The sequence below is a fragment of the Squalius cephalus genome (assembly GCF_949319135.1).
Source record: "Squalius cephalus genome assembly, chromosome: 10".
Lineage (NCBI taxonomy): Eukaryota > Metazoa > Chordata > Actinopteri > Cypriniformes > Leuciscidae > Squalius > Squalius cephalus.
In genome coordinates this window covers 6,630,604-6,654,818 of record NC_137131.1, presented here as the reverse complement: position 1 = coordinate 6,654,818, position 24,215 = coordinate 6,630,604, and the positions used below count along the sequence as shown (strand labels likewise).

The 24,215-nt window shown below is 36.1% G+C and overlaps 1 protein-coding gene across 1 annotated transcript in view; it reads right to left on the bottom strand.

Annotated features, from left to right (window-relative positions):
• Positions 1-14,762, bottom strand: part of rap1gapb (RAP1 GTPase activating protein b) — a 94,100-nt gene extending 79,338 nt beyond the window's left edge. Inside the window, exons 1-2 of the mRNA XM_079884226.1 lie at positions 14,507-14,762; positions 14,123-14,195 (exon numbers count right to left, since the gene is read on the bottom strand). The gene's annotated coding sequence lies outside the window, so the exon portion shown is untranslated. The remainder of the gene's footprint in view (positions 1-14,122; positions 14,196-14,506) is intronic.
• Positions 14,763-24,215: the final 9,453 nt, after the last annotated feature.

The window sequence follows — 24,215 nt, the reverse complement described above, 5'->3', positions numbered from 1 at the left end:
TCTTCTTTAAAGTTGGGGCCGGAGGCACCAGCTCATTTGCATTTAAAGGGGCACACATAAAAACGGCACGTTTTTGCTCACCCCCAAAAAGTGGCCATTTTAACATGCTTAAAAAATTATCTGTAGGGTATTTTTAGGTCAAACTTAACATACACACCATTGGGACATCAGAGACCTATTTTACATATTGTAAATATGACATAATAGGTCCCATTTAAGGGGATTAAAGGAGCATTTTATTCATTTAGTAACCCTAATGTTGCTTTAAAAACACATTCAGTGTGTGTATTCTAGGACTGCATGATTAATGGAAATAAAACCAAAAGTGTGATTTGGGAATGTTATATGCACAATTTAAGAAAGCAACATACGGCAATCATCTTCTCAAACTTGTATTGAAAAGCACTTATAAACCAGCTGTTGTCAACAAAAGGGAAGCTTTACGAGCTCCCTGTGGTTTTCGTTTAACATTAGGAAATAAACACAACCAACAAATATTGGTATTGTAATTTTAGGTGTACAATAAAAACACTTTTTTTTTTTAAAGTGCCCCTATTATGCTGTTCAGATATTACCTTTCATGCAGTGTGTAATATAGCTATTTGTGAATGTAAATGGTAAAGTTTTAAAGACCAAAGTGCACAACAAATAAAGTTATTGTCTCCCAAAAGAAAGAACCGACTCTGAACTGCCGAAACGAGTCGTCAGTAATTCCAGTCTCACTTCCTTAACATTCATACGAAACAATGTAACAAATTTGCATAATGCCAGCCTATGAAATAGAATTCATTCTTAATTTTGGAGTTTAACAGCCATGGTTTCCATTCTCTTTCACTATATGGAAAACATCAGTAAGGACCTTCTGCAAAAAAAACAACAACAACAGCAACTCCTATTGTTCTGCTCCTGTCCTAAAGATAAACGAGGGTAAGTAGATGATACCAAAATGTCCTTTTTGGATGAACAGTCCCTTTAAGAATTGGTACTGTGCATTCTGGTCACACAATTTTGAAACTAAGACGCTGCCTCTGGTACACTGAGGTTAATCTAATTGAAGTAGTGGAAGTTATTTATGGAAATCTGCCACCTCTAATACAACACCAAAAATGAATATGCAAAAAAAAAAAAAAAGCTGAACAAGTGACTCAGAGCTGCAAAAAACAGAGCTGCATTAAGACAAGAACCGTAATCGGAAATGTTCCAGGAGCGTCTGATGGAGTGCGATTTGCTAATCCAATACCTCTTGACAGCTCAGACCATTCCTGCAATCAAATGCATATTGAATCATAGTGATTTATAAATTCCATCAAAGGCTATACATAACACCATCTTGCATGAAAATACTTAGATGTATAGGCTACAAGTACTCTGCATGTATTGTATTAAGTGACAATATTACAGCGTGACATGGCAAAATAGCAGTTTTATAATGCCAGTTTCAACGCTGGCAGTAGTAATGATTCGTAATGCCAATCTGACAGTCCATGGACCATTGGTATTGTACTAAAGTGGCACATTGGCATTTTTAAAGGTTTTAGAGATGAAAGTTCTGTGATTGACATGAAGAAGGTGAATGAGTTTGCTTTGACCATGACTCATAATGACCCTAAAGGCCTGTATGTGTCTGTGTATTCGGGTGAGCACATCTCTCACCCGCCCCGGCTGTCTTACCTCATGCCCACAGCATGTCTCAGGACGCCTGAAGCATATTTAGCAGGACTGTCTAGACCACTGCCACACACAAACACACACAGCAAGGACAGATACTGCAAAGTGATTTATACCACCATGTAGGCCTGCATATATAATATTCACAACTTTCAACCAATTAAAGGATATAAATCAAATAAAGTTACATGATCCACTCATTAATTCACACAATAAATGAATAGACATTACAAAAAATGGCTTTATAAGTAAATATATTGTTTGTCATGTAAATGTCATTTAACATACGCCTATTACTGACCTATCGTTCATAGAAGATTGAGCTTTGAGAACTAGCACAGAAAGTATGCCATCAAACAGATTGACTGACTAATAGAGCTGCATGATTAATCGTTAAAATATCACGATATCGATTCAAACACCCACGTTGGCGCTTGGTGGCACAGAAAAAGGAATTTTCCATCACGTGTTGTCTAGCAATATGATAAAAAGATGTTTGTCTGTCTTTTTGCCCCAAAGGTGTCAAAACCACCACAGTCTGCAATCTAATTTTATAGCTGTAGCGCCAAGGGGTCATATTGGCCTTGCTTATCCTAAAAAGGAACTTGCCCTTGCTTATCTGTTCAAACTACACTGAAAAAAATTATATGATCAATAAGTTAGGACAACACATGTTTTTACATGTTTTTGCTTTAACTCAACTTTTTTTTATAGGTTATACAAGATTCAACTCATTCTTTAAGTCAGTTTAATGTCATTTAAGTTGAAAAGACTTAAACATCCAAGTTGATTGTACTTAAAAATGTATAATGTGTAATAAGTGTGCCATTTCTCCTCTTTCAGACTCAAAAACCTCTCTCTTTCTTGCATTCTCGCTCAATGCAAGAGAGCTCTCGTCCACTTTATTCTTCTTAGGCAAGAATATCTTACTCAAGAGATATTTTAACTGTAATAGTCCTTGCACATTGAGTCCAAAATGTTCGTATGCGTTTTTTCGTATTTGTCATTCGGTGGCTCTTAATTGTCAAAACCCCTCACAAAATGCTTGCTACTGATGCGAAAAACGCAGAAAATCGAACCCGATCCGATTTTTTTTATGACGGACGAAAGTTTCGGAGGCAGTGTGTAAACGTGATTGACAAAACATGAGGTCGTATTTATTCTTTAATGTGTGAAAATTTCTGACGCGAAATTCGGACTCAGTGTGCAAGGACCTTAACGTTTATCTATCAGCATTCCTTCGCCTGACTGATCTCCTTGTATCACTGACCCAGAGAGAGCAGTTGCATATGAAACAGCTTCCCAAACAGTCTTTTCAGCCACACAGTATCGCTATTTCTCTGTTACAAATATTCATATTATCTTAGAATAACTGGGATGACTACGGTATAGCAATCAAAATAGTGCTTCAAATAACGATTGTATCGATTACAACGTTACGCCACATTTTAAAATGTATTTGTCATTGAATCATTCATTTAAGAGATTTGTAAAAAAAAACACTGATTCATCCAGTAATGAAACAAGTGAAGTATTTATAAATGAGTCATTGATTCATTAATTCATTACATTTTTTAATAGACTGAAGCAATTAGTCAATACCTGACTAATTAATAGTCAAAACCTTTAGTAAATTACATGTTATTTTGTTTATTTTAATTGTGGGAGAATCGTGTTCTGTTTGAAACAAAAAATTGTGATTCTAAATTTATCCAGAATCGTGCAGCTCTACTAACTCTATTAGACTGCAATAGTGATTCTACTTTTTCCAGTATATGTTTGTCACAAAATTTGATTCGAAGTAAAAGTTAACATCAGCTGTATACATCGATAAAAGCTTGTAAAAGCAGTGACCTACACTGACATTTAAAATGTTGCCTCTTTTTAAACATCTCTTGTGCCTTCTAAAAAGGCATCTAGAGCTGTTTTAAATTTAGCTTATTTTGCCCTTTCAGCATGGAAACACAAACTGTCCTCAATGGCTCACAGAAGATGTTCTCACTGGACTCAATTTTGCAGTTTTGAATATGTACGATTCCCTGCTACCTTAAAGCCAAACGCTAGATGGAAATGTGAAAGGAAACAAAAGGGAACTCATACTGCACAGTATACTGCCAAGTAGTAACAAACAGTAAAACAGCATAATTCTATAGATGTTTTAAACTGCAGTATGCTACATGCAACGCAATCATGGGACAATTCATTTAGAGAGTGCTGTTATCATCTCAGAAATAAATGTTTTTTTGTAACTTTTTGTAAATGTTTTTCTTAACTCTCTAGAGAGTCTGATTGAATAAGAACATTTTAAATACATTTTGAATATAAAATATGCATACCGCAGAAATAGAGAGTAGAGAAGTATGTTAATAAAATAGTATGGCAGAATGCTATTCCGAAAATAGTCAGGGATTTTGACACACACACACACACACACACACACACACACACACACACACACACAGTCTTAAACCTCTCTCTTTACAGTTATTATTTGAAAATATTGGCTAGTGTTACTTCGGAATACTTAAAAAAAATTATTCATGTTATTAAACTTTAATGTAAATTTTGAAGAAAAAATAAATAAAAGGAATTTGTAGATACCCGGCATTACACAGGAAAAGCAATTTCAGGATAATCATTCTTTTAGTGGTAAGTGCTGCTTCAAACTAGCCCTTTCAATTCTACGCCTAAAAATGTGGTTTGCAGAAAACTCTGTAGAGGTTAAAAGGTTTTCTCTTTTGGTTTACAAATGTTCACAAGAGCACGAATATATAGAGCATTATGTTTTTCAAATGTGAATCACTGCAAACTGTCTGCAAGCTTCAGTTTCTCAAGAATTCAATCACAGAAAAAAAATTCAAATCATACCCTACAACCAATGCTTCTCCTACCTCATTTGCATGCATTTGTTGGCTTTGGACAAACAGACAGTGAAATAAGCACAGCCAAACACACGCACACATACCAGAACTAGAGTTTGCAGTTAAGCCATTAAAATAACTGGAGAAACAAAATCATAGCCATTTAAAAAGATGTCCTATAGACAAAATCAGGACACAACAAAAAGCATAATTAAAAGTGCTCCACATTGCATTTTTTTAATGTCAAAATATCCATTATGTAGAAATATATACATTTTTAGGTCAAAATTGTGGCTCTGTCATACTTCCAAGACATTGAGGCCCAGTTTGACAGACAGGGATTTGATTAAACCAGGATTAGGCCTTTGTTCAATTAGGACAGTAGTTTATTTTTATTTTTTAAACGTGTCCCAGAAAAAACATTACTGGTGTGCATCTTGAGAAAAAACAATGGCACTGACACATTATAAGATATGTCAGCGCAAGTTAATTTCTGTTAAGACAGTTTAAACATGCATTTTAGTCTGGGACTAGGCTTAAACCTTGTTTGTGAAACCGGGCATCAGTGACCACAAGTCAACTTCTGGCTCAACCAATGGCATAATTTTGGGGCGGTACTGTTCGTTTGTTCAAACAATGGCCGATGAAAATGGGGTGGAACTGTTTATTTACAGTATGCACTTCCATTTCATGCCTCTAATTGCACAGAGCTTACACAATAATAATAATAATAATAATCATCATTATTTAAAAAATGTTTAATTAATTAGAATTTATTTACAATTAATTTTGGTATAATTTAGTCAAGTTTTAGTTTTAAGTTAGTTTTAATTTCATTTTTACTAAAATAAAAGTATTGTGGCAGCAGTTTCTTTCTACACTATCTAATGTGAATGCAAAACACCCCACATGCAAAGCATCTGTCTTCAAAATCTTTCCACAAACAGTAGCAACATGGAGTCGTCCACAGACACAGCTGCTACTAACATTCAGCACACGTTGTGATACACGAAACGTAGCTTCACGCAGTGCAGGGATCAGAAGACCAGTAAGCAATATTATTGTACAGTTATCTTCATAACTGCTTAATTTCACTTATACAGATTCAGATGCTAACATTTTTAGCCAAAGTCAACATAAATTTGAATTCACAACCCATTATATTTTTAAAAATAGTAAGGTAGAGAATGAAAGACAGAAAGGATTACGAACTACATTGTGAGAGAGAGGCAGAAACTGAGAGACAGAATTTTAAATCAAAAGCAACACATTAGTGTGACATGGGTCTTTGGCATGACCCGGGACTCCTTCAGTTTTAGCCCAGTGAACCGGTGTGGCCCCCTGAGGACCTCTGTTTAAATCTTTCACACTGAGAAATCATTACTCACATTGTGCTTCAGGTGTCCCTACTGACCCTAGCACAATGACTAATAAGACTGGTTTACTGAGCCTGTCTCTTTACCCCAGAGGAGAACAAGAGAGAGAGAGGAAAAAATAACCATGTTATATCTCAGTAGATTAGTCCAAGTGACAATTACATATTCAACACCCTCCTTAAGTCTCTTTCACTCACACACACACACACACACACACACACACACACACACACACACACAGACCGATGAATTCCACCAGCATGAAAATACAAACTAGCAAAATTATACCTTGAAAGCATTGCACAAGCTGCTTTGAAAAGTCTGTCAAATGCATATATGCAAATGTGAAACTGTGACATTCATCTATCTATACATCTGTACTGAATCTGTCCATTTGTTTTTACATATTCATGTTTGAGATATCTGATTTCAGATAACTTCCTGGATGACAGTGATGGCATTTGCAAGAGATTACTAGCTGTACGCTCCAAAGACATCTGACATTGGCAATCTTATAAAAGCACATTATCTTTAATGGGCAAGAAACAGTTTCCTCTGCATGTTACCTTGAGTTGCAATGGTGCTATCCAACTATCTGTCTACACAAGTGATATGAATGAACTGTTTTTATAACCTCTGCTTTATCCAATCTATCATTTTTACCGCCCACATCACCTCATTTCTTGAAGGTCAACAGACAGTCCATCATCAGCTCTCGTCAAGAGCACGATCACACGTCTCATCTTCAGACAGTAGTGTCACGTAAAGACTGTAAGGCTCAAAATGCTTCATGTCAACAATTTAGTGCTAGTAATTGTAAGACTGGAAAAACTGGAAGAGAGGGCAACTCTCTGAGAGAACAAAGGAAATTAACATTTGAACTCACTCTTTTGCAGCATTCGAGACGCAAGTCTCACCTCAGAATCATCCTAATCTACATTTCTTTCCCTCTTCCCCCATCCCTTCTCTCTCATGCTGAGATCACCAAAATTCACCCAAGAATCTATATGGTTTAATGTAGGGCTGCACGTTTTCAAGTTTTTCATTAACCGTTAACCGAGGCCCTTAGCGGTTAATACTCGGTTAACCATAGTGTGCGCGCCGCAACCCCGAGATATGGGCCTTTCACACAGGACGCGGTATGCGCGGCGCTTGCCGCTGGGTTCAGCGTTGCCCTTCAGATACAACGCGATTTTATATACTTTAATATCTGAATCAAAACAAGAATCATGAAGTCAGCTCTTTTTTAGAATAAAACATTTATTCAAACATTAAACCTGAAACTAAAAAACAAATTATATATATACACACTACTAGCCGTTCATCCATTTTGATTTCCGTGCTTGTTTGGATCCCCCGATTCTATTGGCCGCGCTGGTAATCGTCACAGAGCGCAGCGGCAAAAGTTGAACTATTTTGAACTTTGACCGCGCCGTGCGCGTGAGCACGCCAATGATGCGCACCGCTGCGCTTGCGCTTTGGTCGACGCAGCAACAAAACGTCCTTGCGCTGTACGAGAATAGTCGGCCTTCACTGAAGAGCTATCTTCACAGGTAAGAAAAACAGTTTAATAATTATTATTAATTCGTGGCCACGAAATAATTCACCTGAATATTCACCAATTCACAAAAAATAGGTCTTTAGCATTCACTAATAGTATCAAACTGTTTTTGGCCACGTTGTAATTCGTTAAATCAAAATGAGGGAGGGAATTAGTTCAACGTGTACACGATTTATTAAAACGAGGGAACAAATAAGTCGTCGTAACAACTAATTATTTAGATCAGTGGACAGGGCGCATAAGAACAAACAGTGAGAGAGCCCCGGCCGCGCGAGCACGAGCGCTGCATTGCTCTCTCTCTCTCGCGCATATCAACACAATAGTAAAAGGTCGGAAGACCGATTGTGTTTTATAGATTAGTAGTTTGTTCATATAAAGTGTTTGATTAGCAAGTACATGTTTAGGAAATGCATATTACAAATTGTATGGGTTAATGTAACGGTAAACAGACTCTGCGGGTAAAACTGTTGTGATGAAACTGCGCATGCGCAGGGTAAAACTGCTGGGGTAAAGCTGTGGCTCTGCGGCTCTGCAGACAGATATTATTGTGCTGCGATCAGTGGCGCGGATACTATGTTTGTTTCTGGCTCGCGCACAGCCTTCACTCTCGGACGCGCGCTTTCTTTGCCTGCTTCATATTAGAAAACTGGTCTAGCGGTCTCTGGTGGTGCAAAAATGTATTACAACTAAATTCAATGCACGCCATTGACGCCACTTAACCGAGCAAAATGTTTCACTCGGTTACGCAATTTTTAACGGTTAATCGGTTAATCGGTTAACCATGGACACCCCTAGTTTAATGTGAATAATTATCATACAGTATTACACATGTTTGGTATCATTTGAAATGTCTCAGTGCGACTGGTACAAAGCTCTCATTCCCAAAGAAGAAAAACAAAATAAAGTTTTTAAGAGTTTAGAGATAACTTGCACACAAAGGAGGATGGCTCTTCCAGGCAAATGGCCTCCTGCTCTCAAAATGTGTAAACTCTGAATGCAAATTCCCATTGTTAGCAAATGTTTCCATGTGAAAGGAGTTTCTGTCTTGGTCTGGGTATATAATGAATTGCAACAAGAGGCTCGGGGCGATTTGCAGCTCAAATTAGCCTGTGATGCTGAGAGTGGCCGAGACTCTCAGCATCATGAATTTTCTGATGTCAGGTTCGCAGAGCATTTGATGTTTTGTATTTATTATCTTTGAACTGATTATGAAATTGGCATGATACATTTACCTGACATAATAAATTGTTACATTTGATTTTATTCCAGCTGACTCTGAAATTGTTTTCCCAAGTAGATTAAACGGATTTGTATGTTCCGGCAAGTTTTGCATCAGATTAGTGATGACTAATATTTGGCATCGATTCAAGTGTACTTGGTTTGCAAAGACAAGAAGTGAATTTCCGTTTAGAACAGCAATGCTGCTTGACCAATCTAAATTTAAGTTTGTCTTACCTCTGTCTTAATTTAATGTTACTTTAGATAAGTGTACGTGGGAAACCACGTCATGGCCAATCTAAAGCTATTATAAGAGAAGTAATGTTGGTTAGCTCTTATCTGTAATAGTGGCCATACCTCTACTGAAGAAAAACATTACGTTAAATTCAAGTGAATGCAATTCCATGGGGGCTATACCAAAGTATCTTTGATTTTGTCAACGTGAATGTGACCGATCTCAGCAATTACCTCTGTTCGGTGATCAAAACTGATGAGCTTGTGTACGTGAGACCCTCGTTAAACAGAAGACGTGAGGACCTCCGAGCGACATAGTTTCCTAATCTGAACGGGTTAAATATAATTAAAGAGTAAAAAAGAATAATCAAACATCGCTCACTTTTTTAATGATGCTCAGATATTACTAAAACCTTTTTCATTTATGGAGTCAGATGAAATAACAAGGTAATACATTTGAGAAAATGTATTTCATTTAATATTGTTGCGTAAAAGGAAAGACAGTAACGTGCAAAAACCTTCACCCTTTATACCGGAAACCCCCATTTGGACCGTTAGACGGGCTTAAAAAATAAACATAGATTTTCACTTAGTCTTTGATGAAAATCTTTGGAGAGAGGCATCACTCCATATATCATGTTTTTAGATTCAATATGCTGCTGATAGCTTTACAATGGGAAGGACTGTGTGAACGCGGTCATCTTACTTTTCTCAGGATCTTTACGTTCACACGTTTAAGGTAAAACTCGCTCTTAGCATCAACAGAACTTCATTATCTATTCAAATGGACAAATTCAAACAGCTGCAAGAGCGTCAATCTCATTCTCAATCTAAACCCTTCTATAGCAAGTAAAAGGAATTCCAAGCAATTCCAAGTCAATCTTTTGGAGGAGATAAATCTGTCGGTCTAAAAACATTTTTAGTATTATGTTTCATTTATTATGTTTAATAAATTACGTTTAACCACATCCTGAAGGCCAACAAATTGATTAATCTAAGGTGATTCAACAAAATATTACAACATGACCTACAGGCTCAAGACTTAAACTCCTTTGATTTATTTCCAGAGGCAATGGGAATCAGAGAGGAATTCAAAGCAATCCCTACTGGAAAGACAGGCCAGGATCCTGGAAATCAGAAGGTCTGGCACAACTGAACTAAAAGCAACTGATCTATCTGTATGAAAGGAAAATCAGCTGGAGCGCACTTTAACATTTTACATTTCAAACATGTTTTATTATTAATAATCCCAGTCAGATTTTTATCATCGATTTTTATCCACTTTATATCATCTAATTTTTATCATGAAATTGTTATATTCACAATTTAAAGTTTGAAAATCAAACCACCACATTTGTGCTAGACATGCTTGAAATGTTATACCATAAGCTAAGTTATTATTACTATTATTAAAATATTTAAAATGCAAATTTTTATTGTTGTACAGTAGTATGTAGGACCCTTTAGTCATTGTGACAAAAATATATAATAATTAAAAACTGCTTCCGATTATTGGTTATCGGGCAGAAAAATAATTGCAACAGTCGCTAAAGAACAATAGCTGTAGATCATGTGTGTCAATGAAACATTTGCATACTGAATTACAATTTGGCTGCATCCAAAAATCGCATACTTCCCTACTATATAGTCGTCGTCGACGAAAAACAGTATATGTGACCCTGGATCACAAAACCAGTCACAAGTAGCACGGGTATATTTGTGGCAATAGCCAACAATACATTATATGGGTCAAAATGATCGATTTTTCTTTTATGCCAAAAATCATTAGGATATTAAGATCATGTTCCATGAAGATATTTTGTAATTTTCCTACTGTAAATATATAAAGTATTTACTTTTGTGAGTGAATGCAGCACAATCGCGAGCATAAATGGACAATTTTAAAGGTTTAGATTTTTTTGCACCCTCAGAATCAGTATCTCGACCAAATAGTGTCCTATCCTAACAAACCATACATCAATGGAAAGCTTATGTAGTCAGCTTTCAGATGCTGTATACATCTAAATTTAAAAAAATTGACGCATGTGACTGGTTTTGTGGTCCAGGGTCCAGGTGCATTTATTTGCATACTGAATCGTGATGGTTCTTGTCTTCCATCTAGGTCTAGGATACCATTGATAATCATCCTTATCTGGAGAGAAATCAGGACATGCTGAGCATCAAGACCACAGTAAAGCAGCATTTAAAACATCAGTTGCCCAAACATTTCCTTCAAGAAATGCAAATATATAGTAGCTGTTATTGCTGCAATAAATGTATCCCACAAAGTCATTCACAAGGTCCAGCATCAAGGTTCAGTGTAAACTCTAAAAAGATGGTGCTATAAGAAGTACAGCAGGTGGGATTTTGCAACAACACAGAATTGAAAGAATGTCTCAGTCCTACAGAAGTGGTTCTGATCACTAAAGGTAAAGCTGTTGTGTCTTGGGCATGCAGGAAACAATTACCCTCTCTCTTCCAATCCCTCTCTCCACAGAATGCACACTCTAGTCTACATCATTGGCCTTGATTGCCTTTGATTAAAAAAAAAAAAAAACTTGCTGCCTGATGCTTTCAACACATCCTTTCCATGTCCTTGTCCCAAACTATTTTTTTTAATGTCAACAGGGTCTAAACTAAAGGTGTGTTTATTTGAATAAGCACCAATAGGTTCAAATACATGTGGACAGTATCTATATTGATTGCATCATCCTCATCTTACATAAACCAGTTTTAACCAGTGTTAAACCAGTGTTTCGTTAAACACACCACTCTGGCATGTTCTTAATAAGTCATCAACAAATATTTTATTTTATATAAAATTAGAAGAACTTTTCCAGTACACTGTAAAAAATGTCCACCTATTTCAACTTAAAAACTTAAGTTCAGTCGCTGCCTTAAATTTTTCAAGTTAAAGTCATTTCAACTAAAAAAATTATAATAAACTGACAATAATATATATATATATATATATATATATATATATATATATATAATTAAATAGTTGAATCTTGTATAACTAATAAAAAAGTTGAAATTGCTTTATTTATTGCTTAAATTTATTTTGATGAGTTAAAGTAATGTAAAACATATGTTGCCAATGCCATGACAACACTACGTTGACAATAAATGACTGCGCTAATGCCAGTGACAAGTAATATCCTACTTGTTTATGAAATATACATGCTAAATAAGTTAAATATAGCATAAGCTATGATAAACGTGGATTTTAACAGAAATGGATAAGATTAATTTGTTCCAGGGCTCAAGTAGCTGTGTTACTGTTGCGTAATTTTTTTTGTTTTGTTGAGCCAACATATTATTTTTTAAAGGTTTATTCTGTAGTATTAACATTTTAACTTTTGTTGTCACTTTCCAAATGTCACTGTTCAAAGTTTAACATTTCCAATCAAATGTAATCTAATCAATAGGCCTATATACTGTATTTAAATCGAATATATTTGTACACTTTCTGTAATACTTCATACAGTAAATCACTGATTAGTTTGTTTTATGCAAAGTAAATAAAGCACATCAAATTAGATTGATGTAAATTGATGTCAAAATAGACTGATGAATTCACACTGACATCACATTGCAAAAAAAAAAGATCAAATTTATTCCCATTTATGGACAGTATTTTTATTGCATGAGGCTGATTTTGAGTAGACAGCATTCAGGTTCACTCACAGAAACCCTTCCTCATAGATTCTGCTCAATTATCGTTCAGCTCATCTATCTTTGCCCTTTCACCCATTTATTTCTCGTCTATAACCAGGCCTAAAACCTACAACAGCATTGAACTTTTAGCCTTGGCCAGCAGCTACTCTGAACGGTCAATACTCCTCCACTCGCTCTGACTAATCTAATAGTGTTATTTTTCTGTAGTGGAAAGTGCTGCGGGGTCATTAGACTTGTGAGATGGGAAAAGAGACAACAATCAGCAAATAGCTGCAGGAACTCTTGCCCTCCGTGGCATCTCGACAGCTGTCCACCACTTTAAATGGACGGACCGCAGAATAATGTTAGCCACAGGCAGGGTGTTAGAGAAAGAGTGCAAGGAAAGAAACACGAGGGAGGACTGGAGGAACAGACGATGAAAGAGTGTGAGCAAGAGAGAGATGGAGAAGGTGAGAGAGCGAGGGAGAGAGAGGAATGGTGGAGGCAGATAAGAGACACTGAGGAGACAGAAGGGAGGGTGAACAGGGGCGATAAAGGGGTGGAAGAACCAGGGCATTGGACAAACACCAATCGTATGTCTCACTACATGCAGGCGCAAGTAAGATTCGGTCACTTCTTATAGTTACACATTAGAAGAAAAGCTATAGTGACACTGCTCAGAACAGCTCACTGACATACTTTGAGATTGGATTTTTGAAATGTTAAATTTCTTTCTACTGCTGAACACAAAAGAAGATATTCTGAAGAATGCTGGTAACTAAACAGTTGATGTGCCCCATTGACTTCCATAGTATATATTTTTTTCCTATTATGAAAGTCAATGGGGTACATCAACTGTCTGGTTACCGACAGTCTTCAAATATCTTCTTTTGTGTTCAGCAGAAGAAAGAAACTCATACAGGTTCGGAACAACTTGAGGGTGAGTAAATGATGACAAAATGTTCTTTTTTGGGTGAATTAGCCCTTAAATCCTGAATATGCCTCAAAATGCAATGAATATGAATTGGTTTACGTCTAAAAAGGAATTATTTCTAATCACCCAAATTTTAAAAGAATCTCATTCCAAACCCAATTTTTCTTCTTTCTTCTGTTTCGTCAGGCTCCAGAAGAAAAGAAAAAAAAAATACAAAAAGCACCAGAAAAGTAGTCTATAATTTCAAGCCTTCTGAACTCACATTGCTTTGTCTGAGAAAGAGGCATACAATGTAGGATCTAGGCCTAAAGTCTTCTTCCTCATTGGTCCCGAAACTCATTTGTGCTTGAGTTCAATTCAAAACAATTAAATGCACCACGATATGTCAAGGGAAATGTGAGAACTAATGATGTTTGACATCACTTTGACAATCATACTATGGAACGTTTATTGCTTTTGTGTCCTTTTTTGGAGCTTGACAGCACAACTCACTTTTATTATGGAAAAAAAGCAGTTCAGACATTATGCCATGAAAGCATAATCAATAATCAATACTATAAGCATCATCACAGCTTGAACCCTTCTAATAAAGCAGAGATGCTGAACACACCTGACTGAATCACAATGACAGGCTCAAAACAGCACGTTTCCTCTGAGCGCTTCTCTCAGAATTCCTCTCATCTCTGTACACAAAAAAAGCAGCATTGTTCATTTTTACTGGCAAGCTAGCTTCTGAAAAATTTCACTTCACATACCAGCAACAACCAACCGAGTGTCCGAGTTAAATTATAAGGAAAGACAAAATAAAGCTCCAAATAAATGACTTGTCAATTAATATTTGAGCCTATGCAGCACAACAGTTCATTCACATAACATATATAACACATAGCTCGTTTAAATTCAACTGCTCCAGCGTGGTGTTAAGGATAAGACAAGCAACTTTAACATTATTGCAGAAAATATGCATAAAGCATCATAAAGTGATGTGGCTTACCGTCAGGTATGTGGAATCTCACTCAGATGATGCTGGGACAGGTGTAATTGTTCGAGGCAAGGTTGGTTGATGTACCTAACGGCTGTTGTGCGAAATAGTGCTAAAATAGCGAAATTGTAAGGTTTGAGAAAAAAATTAACGGATGCCCAGGTTTGTTAGTGAACTGCAGTGTAAATAAACCAAATATGTTTGAGCTCTGTGCACTCGGAGATGCCAATGAGGAGTGAATGCGGAGCGTTTCCTCTTTCAAAGAATCAAGCCGAGGCTACAGTACAGAATGCCTGAGTCACGTGATCGTCACTCCTCACTCTCTCACCGCGCGCGGGCAACACAATGAACACATTTTCCTTTCTGCTGAAGATTTTCATATATGCTCTGGGGATGTTTTATCGATTATTTTTATTAAAAAATGCAAAAGTCTTTGTAAAATGTTTAGTATTTTAATTTTTCTTAATCTTACATTAATTACCTGAGATATTTGTACATTTGAAATGTATTTGTCACATTGCATTTCGAATTTTTTTTAGTTAAAAAGCATACAGATTATTAAAAAATAATTATAAACTTGGAGAGCAGTCACAGCAGAAAATACAGTGCCCCTACATATGGGTCAATTAGGAAACTTTTTTCTATCTTTAATAGATTAAAAATGCTGTTCATAAAATGTTCAGCAATTTAATACAGACTATGTATATTGTTTGTGGGGCTAAAAGTCTAAATGGTTTCGGTGGTCTAAATGACTGGAGATTGTAAAAAAGAAAAGAATCCCACAAAAAAAGCAATTTTGTTTTTAAATACCACTATGCAGTCGTTGTGGCCAACATTCAGGAAGCCATTTTGCTGTCATTTGAGAGGAAAACTATAAATGACCCCTTTAGACCTCCAAAATTCTGTCAGGGTTAAATTAAGTTTTAAAAAAAATATTTTTTTATTAACTAACATGCAGAGATTTGTATAAATCAAACAGATTCCAAATATTTGAAAATAATCATTAATGATTAAGTTACGTTTACATTCTGTATTCAAGGTGCAGTATTTGAGTAAATTTATATTCAAGGAAAGTATTTGAGTATTTGTTAAAAGTCATTAAATCAAGATTTATGTTGAAAATTGTACACACTTTTGATTTTAAAACCAAAATGAATGCAAAGATATAAAGATTTTCAAGTGTGTGGACAAGTATAGGCTTATAATGAACTCATCTAATATAATAAAATAAAATATCTGGATATTTTGTTCCTGAAACCTTTCAAATGAAATTACACAAACCCCATATGCTAGAAATAACTCACAGTTCTCTCATTACAATGTGAATATTTTCAAACAGAAGAACCATTTATAGTTCACTCTCATAGTCACTAACACATTTTTACCATGACCCATGAGGAAACAACTCACTCTGATGTATAATTATGTTCTCACCAACTACTCGTAGTCCATCGAGCAACCGCTAAGAGGCTGTTAACTACCGCACACAGAAACCCATTATTAATGGCATTGCAGTTGTCATCGCCTGAACTGTCAGTCGCTGCATGTACAACACACTTTTTCCATAGAAACTGGAGACCCTGTGTGCAAAAGAATTCGCTGCTGACTGTTTCTTTGTCTGTTGAATACATGTAAAAGAGCCTCCGGCAATGAAATCTCTGCTCATGTTGTGGCACCAATTAACAAGCTTTACTGCCAGCCTAATTGAAGCATAATCACCAGGTTTGTTCAGTTCATGGTAAATTTAAAACCAACACATGAGAAAATGAACAAAGGTAATGCATGCCACAATTAACATTTGTAATACATTAATGTGTGCATCATTGTCCAGTTGTGCAGCCGGCTCAGGAAAAATAGCACCCCGGTTTCTGTTTTGCCTCATTTGCATTTGTTGGTTTTCAAGCATGTGTATTTTTAGTGTTTGCTTGTGACTGTATAGGTGTGTTGAGGATCCAACAAAGAACTGAAAGCGTCCCCGAAACAGACCATCCATCTGAACAACTGGCAATAATAAACACATTATGTTCTTTCACAATCTGTGAGTTTTTGTATCTCTTTGGCAGTCTGCCACCTCCTCTGTGCTCCCCCACACACAGGTAATTTTGGAGCTTTGTGTAGGCAGCCTGCATGGTCCAGATTTCTAATCATAGTAAGATCCAGATCAATAGGTGCCTGTAAGATGGAGTTGAGAGCAGCTCTAGGAAAACAAAGCTGTGGAGAGGAGACTAGAGAAATAAATAGAAGGATATGTGGGAAAATTCAATCGTTCAAGAGTTTTAATGATTGCTTATGCAAGTTGAGGAGTGAAGCTCTCAAAATGATCAATTTAGGCCCATCTGCCAACAGTCAATCACAACTCTGCAATGTGTATTATTATATATAATAATATATAATTCTAGTACACACTACAAGACTGAAGCTTGTCACTGATTGCCATTTCTTGCCATTTCTTTGTAATTATTTGTGAAATTTACTAGTGTAACCGGTCTTGACCCGCTCCGAGCGGAACTCGAACCGGGGTCTCCAATGTGTGGGGCTGGCCCGCCTCTTGAGATCAGGGGAGTGAGGTTTACACGGACAGCTCTCACTGGCTTACATCCGTTACACTCACCCCCCTAAACCTCACTCCCATCCGGGTCACGGCACCAAATGTAACCAGTCCTAATCGACCCCCTCCGATCAGGACTTATACTGGCGTCTCCGGCGTGGGAGCCGGGCCCTCAAACAAGGAAGCTAAAGACCGTAGCCTCTAGCATCAGTCGCTAGCGCGCCTCTTGATGCCAGGGGAGTAAGGTTGTAATGGTCTCAGACCATTCAAATGACCTTGTAATTGATCCTGATATGATCTTTTAATTGATGCTCACTCTGGTTGCATCCAAAATCGCATACTCTCTTGAGTAGGCACTTATTTTGAATGAGTACTTACTTAGCGAGTGCTAAAAAAAGTATGTTCTATAAATCTGTGTAATATGAATATAATCTGGATGTACAACATTCGCCATGTTGTCATTATCATGTGACCTACCAGCGTCAGTTGTATCACTTCACTGCCATTCATAAATCCTCTCCCGTGGCCTCATGGGATAGTAAAGTATCCATCGAATGCACATTACTGCAAATTCTTTTGTCACATACTGTTATTTTGTCACCCAACGATATAGTAGGGAAGTGCGATTTCAGACACAGCCAATGAAACCCTTCTGCTTTCCAGTGTACTCTTGACCTTTACTGCCAATCCTTCAATAAATTCTGGATCTATTTTGCCCTTAGATATTTGTGCATCCTTTTAATGTAGCAGAAGGCAGTGAGGACTGGAGTGATAGGACACATGGGGATGCCAGTGTGGTTTCACCTTGGATTCAGCCTGACTGATTTCCCACCTCACTTTAAATAGCAAGTGAACGACTCCCTTGAAGCGCTAGTATGGGCCTTATCTCCAGCAGATTCAATCAGCAATCATTTTTGCCTTACAAAACGTAAGAGAAATTAAATCAAAAATGATTGATTAATGCTGCAAAATTATTAATTAATGCTGCAAACAGGATGTGGATAACTAATGTTTCCTTCCCCAAGTCTCTGTGATTGATGTCGCATATAATAGTCTATAGTATTTTCATTTCTCATTTATTGTCTGATTGCTTTCAAAAGTTATAATACACATCTCCTTATACAACACATTTAATTTAACACCACATTAATATATGCAGCACAAATAGTGCAAGTGTTGAAAACTTTGATTGATTCAATGCATGGGCAATTATACTGACTCTAGTCTATTCCTAGTCTGTGCACAAACATGTGCATATGCAACATGTGATGGGAACTGTGTTGCAATACAAATTATTTCATTTGACACTGAGAATCCAAATCCATGAGCTGCCATTACTTTCTCATTTTATTTCATACAACCTGGAGGGTGGTTAAATTGTCCACAGGCAATGGAGAGCACGCACTCTAGTGACCCAGAATGCACTGCAAGAACATAAGAGCCCACTTTAGTTTCAAAATGAGATAATTGGGCCAATGAGAAAAGCTCCAGTAGAGGAAATGACTTTCAGTCCCAGAGCATGGTCACATCAGAGTGCAAAAATCAGGGGGAGGCACTAGTCATTGTGACCTGAATCTACAAAAAGCCTGCTTGTTAGTGGAGGCGCTGTTACTAAACACAGACAGAGAATGAGGCACATAATGATGTCTCTGAGTCACACTAGGATGTGTTTTAACCGTTTTGAGTTTCATTGAGATGAATAGATTTTTTGTAAGGAATAAATATTTGGGGAAAAATTATTAGATAATTTAAACAATAAAAAATGCTTAAATTAAAATTTAAAACAATTCTTGAAAAATGTGTGTTTACACTGATTTGTTTAGAGAATAAATGCAATCCAATAATTGTCTTCAACTAGCCTAGATATTTGCAATATGGAAAAAAAAATGGCTTTTTTCCCTTCATTCGGGAATTGGACTACACCTATCACACTATAGATTCAAAAGTAGTGCAGGAGTGATAGGGATTTTTAGCAACTCTTTTTGGAGGTAACACCATATTTCTGGAGTGTGTGGTGACAAGTGATTTTGAGTGAGTCATTAGGCCTGTCCCAAAATGAAACCCTTCACGATCTTCCTCCGGGTCCACACTTTTGTGACGTAATGCCGCTTGGTGGCCATTGTAAGTCCACAAGACCGCAAGTGCACATGAAGTGTGCCATTTGAGACAGGCCCACCTTTTCATTCATTCGACCGAATCACTCAAAACATTCATTCAGGAAAGTCATAAAGATGTCCGTCTTTATGAGGGAGTCATTGAATCATTCACCTAACTGATTTTGCTCAAAAACATTGAATCATTTCGAGAATGAAACAACCACCATATTGCAATCGTAACAAATCGGCTTTAATTGAAACTATTAAAATATGACAGTAATCACTTTATGACTTTATGACATATTAATTATTTCCCTTGAAACTGAAATTCCAAACCAGAACTCTGATATTTAAATTCAGAACCATGCTATAAGTAAAGTACCAATCTTTCTAAGCTTCTGTTTATACAGTCGCTCCACTTATCAGGTATTATCTGCACGATAATTACAATTTTGAATCACTAAGCTAATTTTTTTTAAATTTGATCAATATTTATTGTTGTAGGGTTTGAGACCACATTGAAAAAATAAAGCATTAAAAGTATTATATTATTGTTCTAAAGTGTATTTTAGGGAAATAAATGTCCTGTCATCTTTGTAGGGTGTAGGCTTTTGGCCTATGTGCTCTTGACAAGGGAATTGTCTTATGTTTTTTGTGACTATGATAAGAGAAAGGCAAATACATTATGGTTTCCAGGCTGATTGCATCTTTTCATGGTAGAGTTTCTCCGAAACAGAAAATTGCATATAGATTGTTGACTTCCTGTGAAACAAATTATGCAATATAGCTGTCGTAGACGGCTCCTCACAATTGTTTGGCAAACTAGAAAGATTGACTGTCATCAGACTGATCACCAGAATGACAGTACAGACTCTGATTGCATTGGGAGAGAGAGAAAGAGAGGGATGGAGGGAATATTATGAAGGACGTGAGAGACACAGAATGCCATGAGAAACAAGCAGGCCAAATGGGAAAGACAGAAAACAGATTAATTATTCATCAGTACTCCAAACCTGGTGCAGTCCCTGTGGGGGTTGTATATGGAAATGTTGTGGCACGCTGTCATATGTTTCCCTTCAGCCTGAATTCCCCATCATTCTCAACTCTTGACCCAAAGAGTACTGAGATTTGTAGTATTTGAGCTCTCAAACGCTAAAGGACCACTTCGTCCATGCAAAGTGAAGCTACAGTCTCTTCAGTTTCTGTTCTTCCACTTCAGGAAATTAATCCTTGGCTTAAATGTACCCAAATATTATGATACAGAGAAGTAATATGTGAGATCAGCTTCTAGCTACTCCAAAGGCTTAGCTGGAAATGAATTGACCACCGCATTTATTTAACTCTCAGATAAAACCAGAGAACAGAAGGAACGCTTTCATTTGTGTCGTCTTGTAAAGATGATAATGCTGAAACTTATTGTGGCCGTGAATAGAATATGTAATATTGAAAGTAAAAGCTTTCTGACTTCAACATACTGCTTTACTTTGATAATAATTATGAAAGTAAACTAAGTTGCAGCAGTCTACTTAAATCATGAAGCTGTTTTATTCATCCTTTGAACAAATTTTCTGATTTAGTTCAGTTTATAAATACTTACGAAGATTTGCACTGTAATAGTATCTGCTTGTAAAAAAAAATAAAAAAATCCTCAAATTCAACTTAAACACTTAAGTTTAGGTATATATAGATTAATCAAATTGGCTGTATCATAAAAAAAAAAAAAAAAAAAAAAAAAAATGTATCTTGCCCAGTTAATCAATTGAAATTGTTGAAAAGTCAAAACCATTTGAATTATTTTGATGAGTTAAAGTAACAGAATAACATATGTTGCCATGATTTGATCATTGTTTACAGTGACAGAACTATTTAATTTATAGATTACAGCAAGACATTATATATATATATATATATATATATATATATATATATATATATATATATATATATATATATATATATATATATATATATTAGGGCTGTCAAACGATTAATCGCGATTAATCGCATCCAAAATAAAAGTTTGTTTTTACATAATATATGTGTGTGTATGGAGTATAATTATTTTCTATATATAAATACACACACATGCATGTATATATTTAAGAAATATTTCCATGTATATACTGTGTATATATATTTATATTATATATAATTTATATTATATATAAGTATTTTATATATAAATAACACATTTTTCTTAAATATATATTCATGTGTGTGTATTTATAAAATAATTATACTCCATACACACACATATATTATGTAAACACAAACTTTTATTTTGGATGCGATTAATCGCGATTAATCGTTTGACAGCCCTAATATATATATATATATATATATATATATATATATATATATATATATATATATATATTAAACATGTAAATTATATTTTAAATGGTTTTAAACGATTTTTTTATTATTATTTGCATTTGTTCAAATTTGTTTGTTTGATGATAAATAACTGGAAATGTTTAAAAGTTATAGATTGTTTGGACAAAACACCACATCTTGTTAACAGCTTTCTCGTAATGTTAACATCCAATTCGTTTCCACGGAGACGAGAGAGTGATAAACAGTCTGTCCTCTTGATTCATCTGTCCATTTGTCAATCCTGCTGTCATTCAACATGTAAAAACACTCAAGCCTTTCCACCTTTTAATGATATTTTAAATCAGCCCATATTGACAGTTCTTGCAATCTGTTAATAATGATTCAAGATTGACAAAGACTTCTTATTGCATTTGTATCTATTTTTCCTTATTGCACAAAGACCTGCACACATGCATATCCTGCCCTCCCCTTAAAACTCTACGGTTCAGTAGATCAGATTGTATCGATCAGAAGGGTAACGGCCCAGAGAAAGCAGCTCTCTCCCACACTTTCAGTGTGTAAAATTTATCTCTACGCTTCATTCCCCTGGAGGAGTGAAATTTTATTTTTTATCTCCGTCAAAGTGCTGCCCACTTCAGACACTTCACAAATACTGATGTCTCTTTCCACAGGGCTCTAAACTAGCTTGAACCAGCCCCCACAACTTCAAAATCCTCTCAAATGATTAATCAGCAGGTATATTTTATAGCCAACATTACGTAAAAATCGAAGAAGCTAAAGCAAGATCAAAAACTCAGAATATGCTAATAGAATTACATAAGGGAGATGAAATGTGATAAAAGAGACCCAGGGAAAAGAAATGAACTGAGTGCTCCAAGTTTGAAGTTGTTAGTGGTTCTGGTGTCCACTAGAGAAGAGTTGATGTTATAATGAGAATTTGTCTTGCACTGAACATATATTAGGTTATGTTCCAAAACCTACAGTGAGCTGCCTAACATTTTATGGCATCTTATGATTCCAAGGCAGCATCATTTTCACTGCAATGGCAAGTCCCAGAATGCTCTGCAAAAAGCTCTATTTTAAACAGTATTTATATTTGTTATGTATTTTATGCTTGCTGGATTATTGCAAATATAAAGATGCTAAAGCCAAACTTTAAATGCATCAAGTGTGAGTAAATCACAGTTTCTTCAAAATTGTCTTTTGAGGTTCAGTTTCCATTTTCTGTCAATGGTTATTGGTGCTTTCAAGTCCTCCTGGGAAGTTCGTATTTACGAGTTGGAAAGTCATGTTTACGACATCAGGCGACCTAATCTACGTCAAGTCACTTTCGCCGGAGCAAGATGGCAGTGAACCTTCTCTTAAATAACTAGCTACACAAAAATACAGCAAGGTTTTCAAACTCTACTTCTAGAAAATGAAGAACAAAGAAAGTGCATCAGGTGTGTTTTGCTTTTTTATGTTGTGAATTATGTTGTGAAGCCACTGTAAACTTTATCGTTACATATTATATTGTTATATTACAATGCTATTATATTTTGTGCAGGCAATTGGCTTATTTTGTAGTAAATAAAAAAGCCTGACAATATTACTGCTAAATACCTGTAAGTATTGTGGTATTCTGCCATGTTTCTCACTGACACGTCCCCAGCTCGGAAAGATCGGAGCTTAAAGAAAATCCCGAGCTTTGTGTTGGCATTCATGTGCATTCAGCTCTTTCTGACATGACTCAACGCACCATATTTATGCTCCCTTCACATCTACTAAAGTCGTGATTACGAGCTTGTCACATTCAAGTGCTTTGTTGTCGGGAAAAAAATGGAATCATGGAGAACACTTGGTTTATTCATGCCTATTGTGAAGATCTTAATAGGTAACATTTTATTGTGTCCTTGTCCTGGTTGAGACTTCAGGACTGCGTTGTCATCATGTCCAGGCGCAGGTCCTTGATTGGATCTGGATACGGCCTTGGACTGCGGTAACCTTGGATAAACTAATATTGGCGTAGACGCCATTCTTCTTATGATGTAATGAGTAGTTTTAATCCTGTAATCAGGATTTATGGGAAGTCTTCCCGGTTCCGGCTGACCTAAACTATGCAGCCTAATATTGAATTCTATAATATGTTATGTGTCGCTAGGTCAAAGAGATGTGTTTTTAGTCTAGCTTTGAACTGACAGAGTGTGTCTGCTTCCCGGACAATGTTAGGAAGACTGTTCCAAAGTTTTGTCCCTGTTCCAAACCAAATCCTAATCCTACCCTAACCCTATAGTAAGTACATGTAGTTGCTTAATATTACTCAGTATTTAAATATATAATTACACTGTAACAATGACACCTTAAAATAAAGTGGAACCCAATAATTATATAGCATCCCATTCATTAACAACCAGGCCTATAAACATTCACCACGCTTTCTAATCAGACTTGCAGACTTCTCGACGATTCTAAATAGAGGCTAAAAACAGGATATTTTCGCTGTATATAAAACATACAATACGCTTCAAATGATTATTCATACAATGTTGTTCCAAACCTGAGATTCTTTCTTCTGTTGAACACAAAATAAGTTATTTTAAAGAATGTTGGTAACCAGACAGTTGACGGCAGCCATTGACTTTTTTTTTTCAACTATGAAAGTCAATGGCTGCTGTCAAATGATTACCAACCGTCTTCAAAATATCTTCTTTTGTGTTCAACAGAAGAAAGAAACTCATACAGGTTCGGAACAACTTGAGGG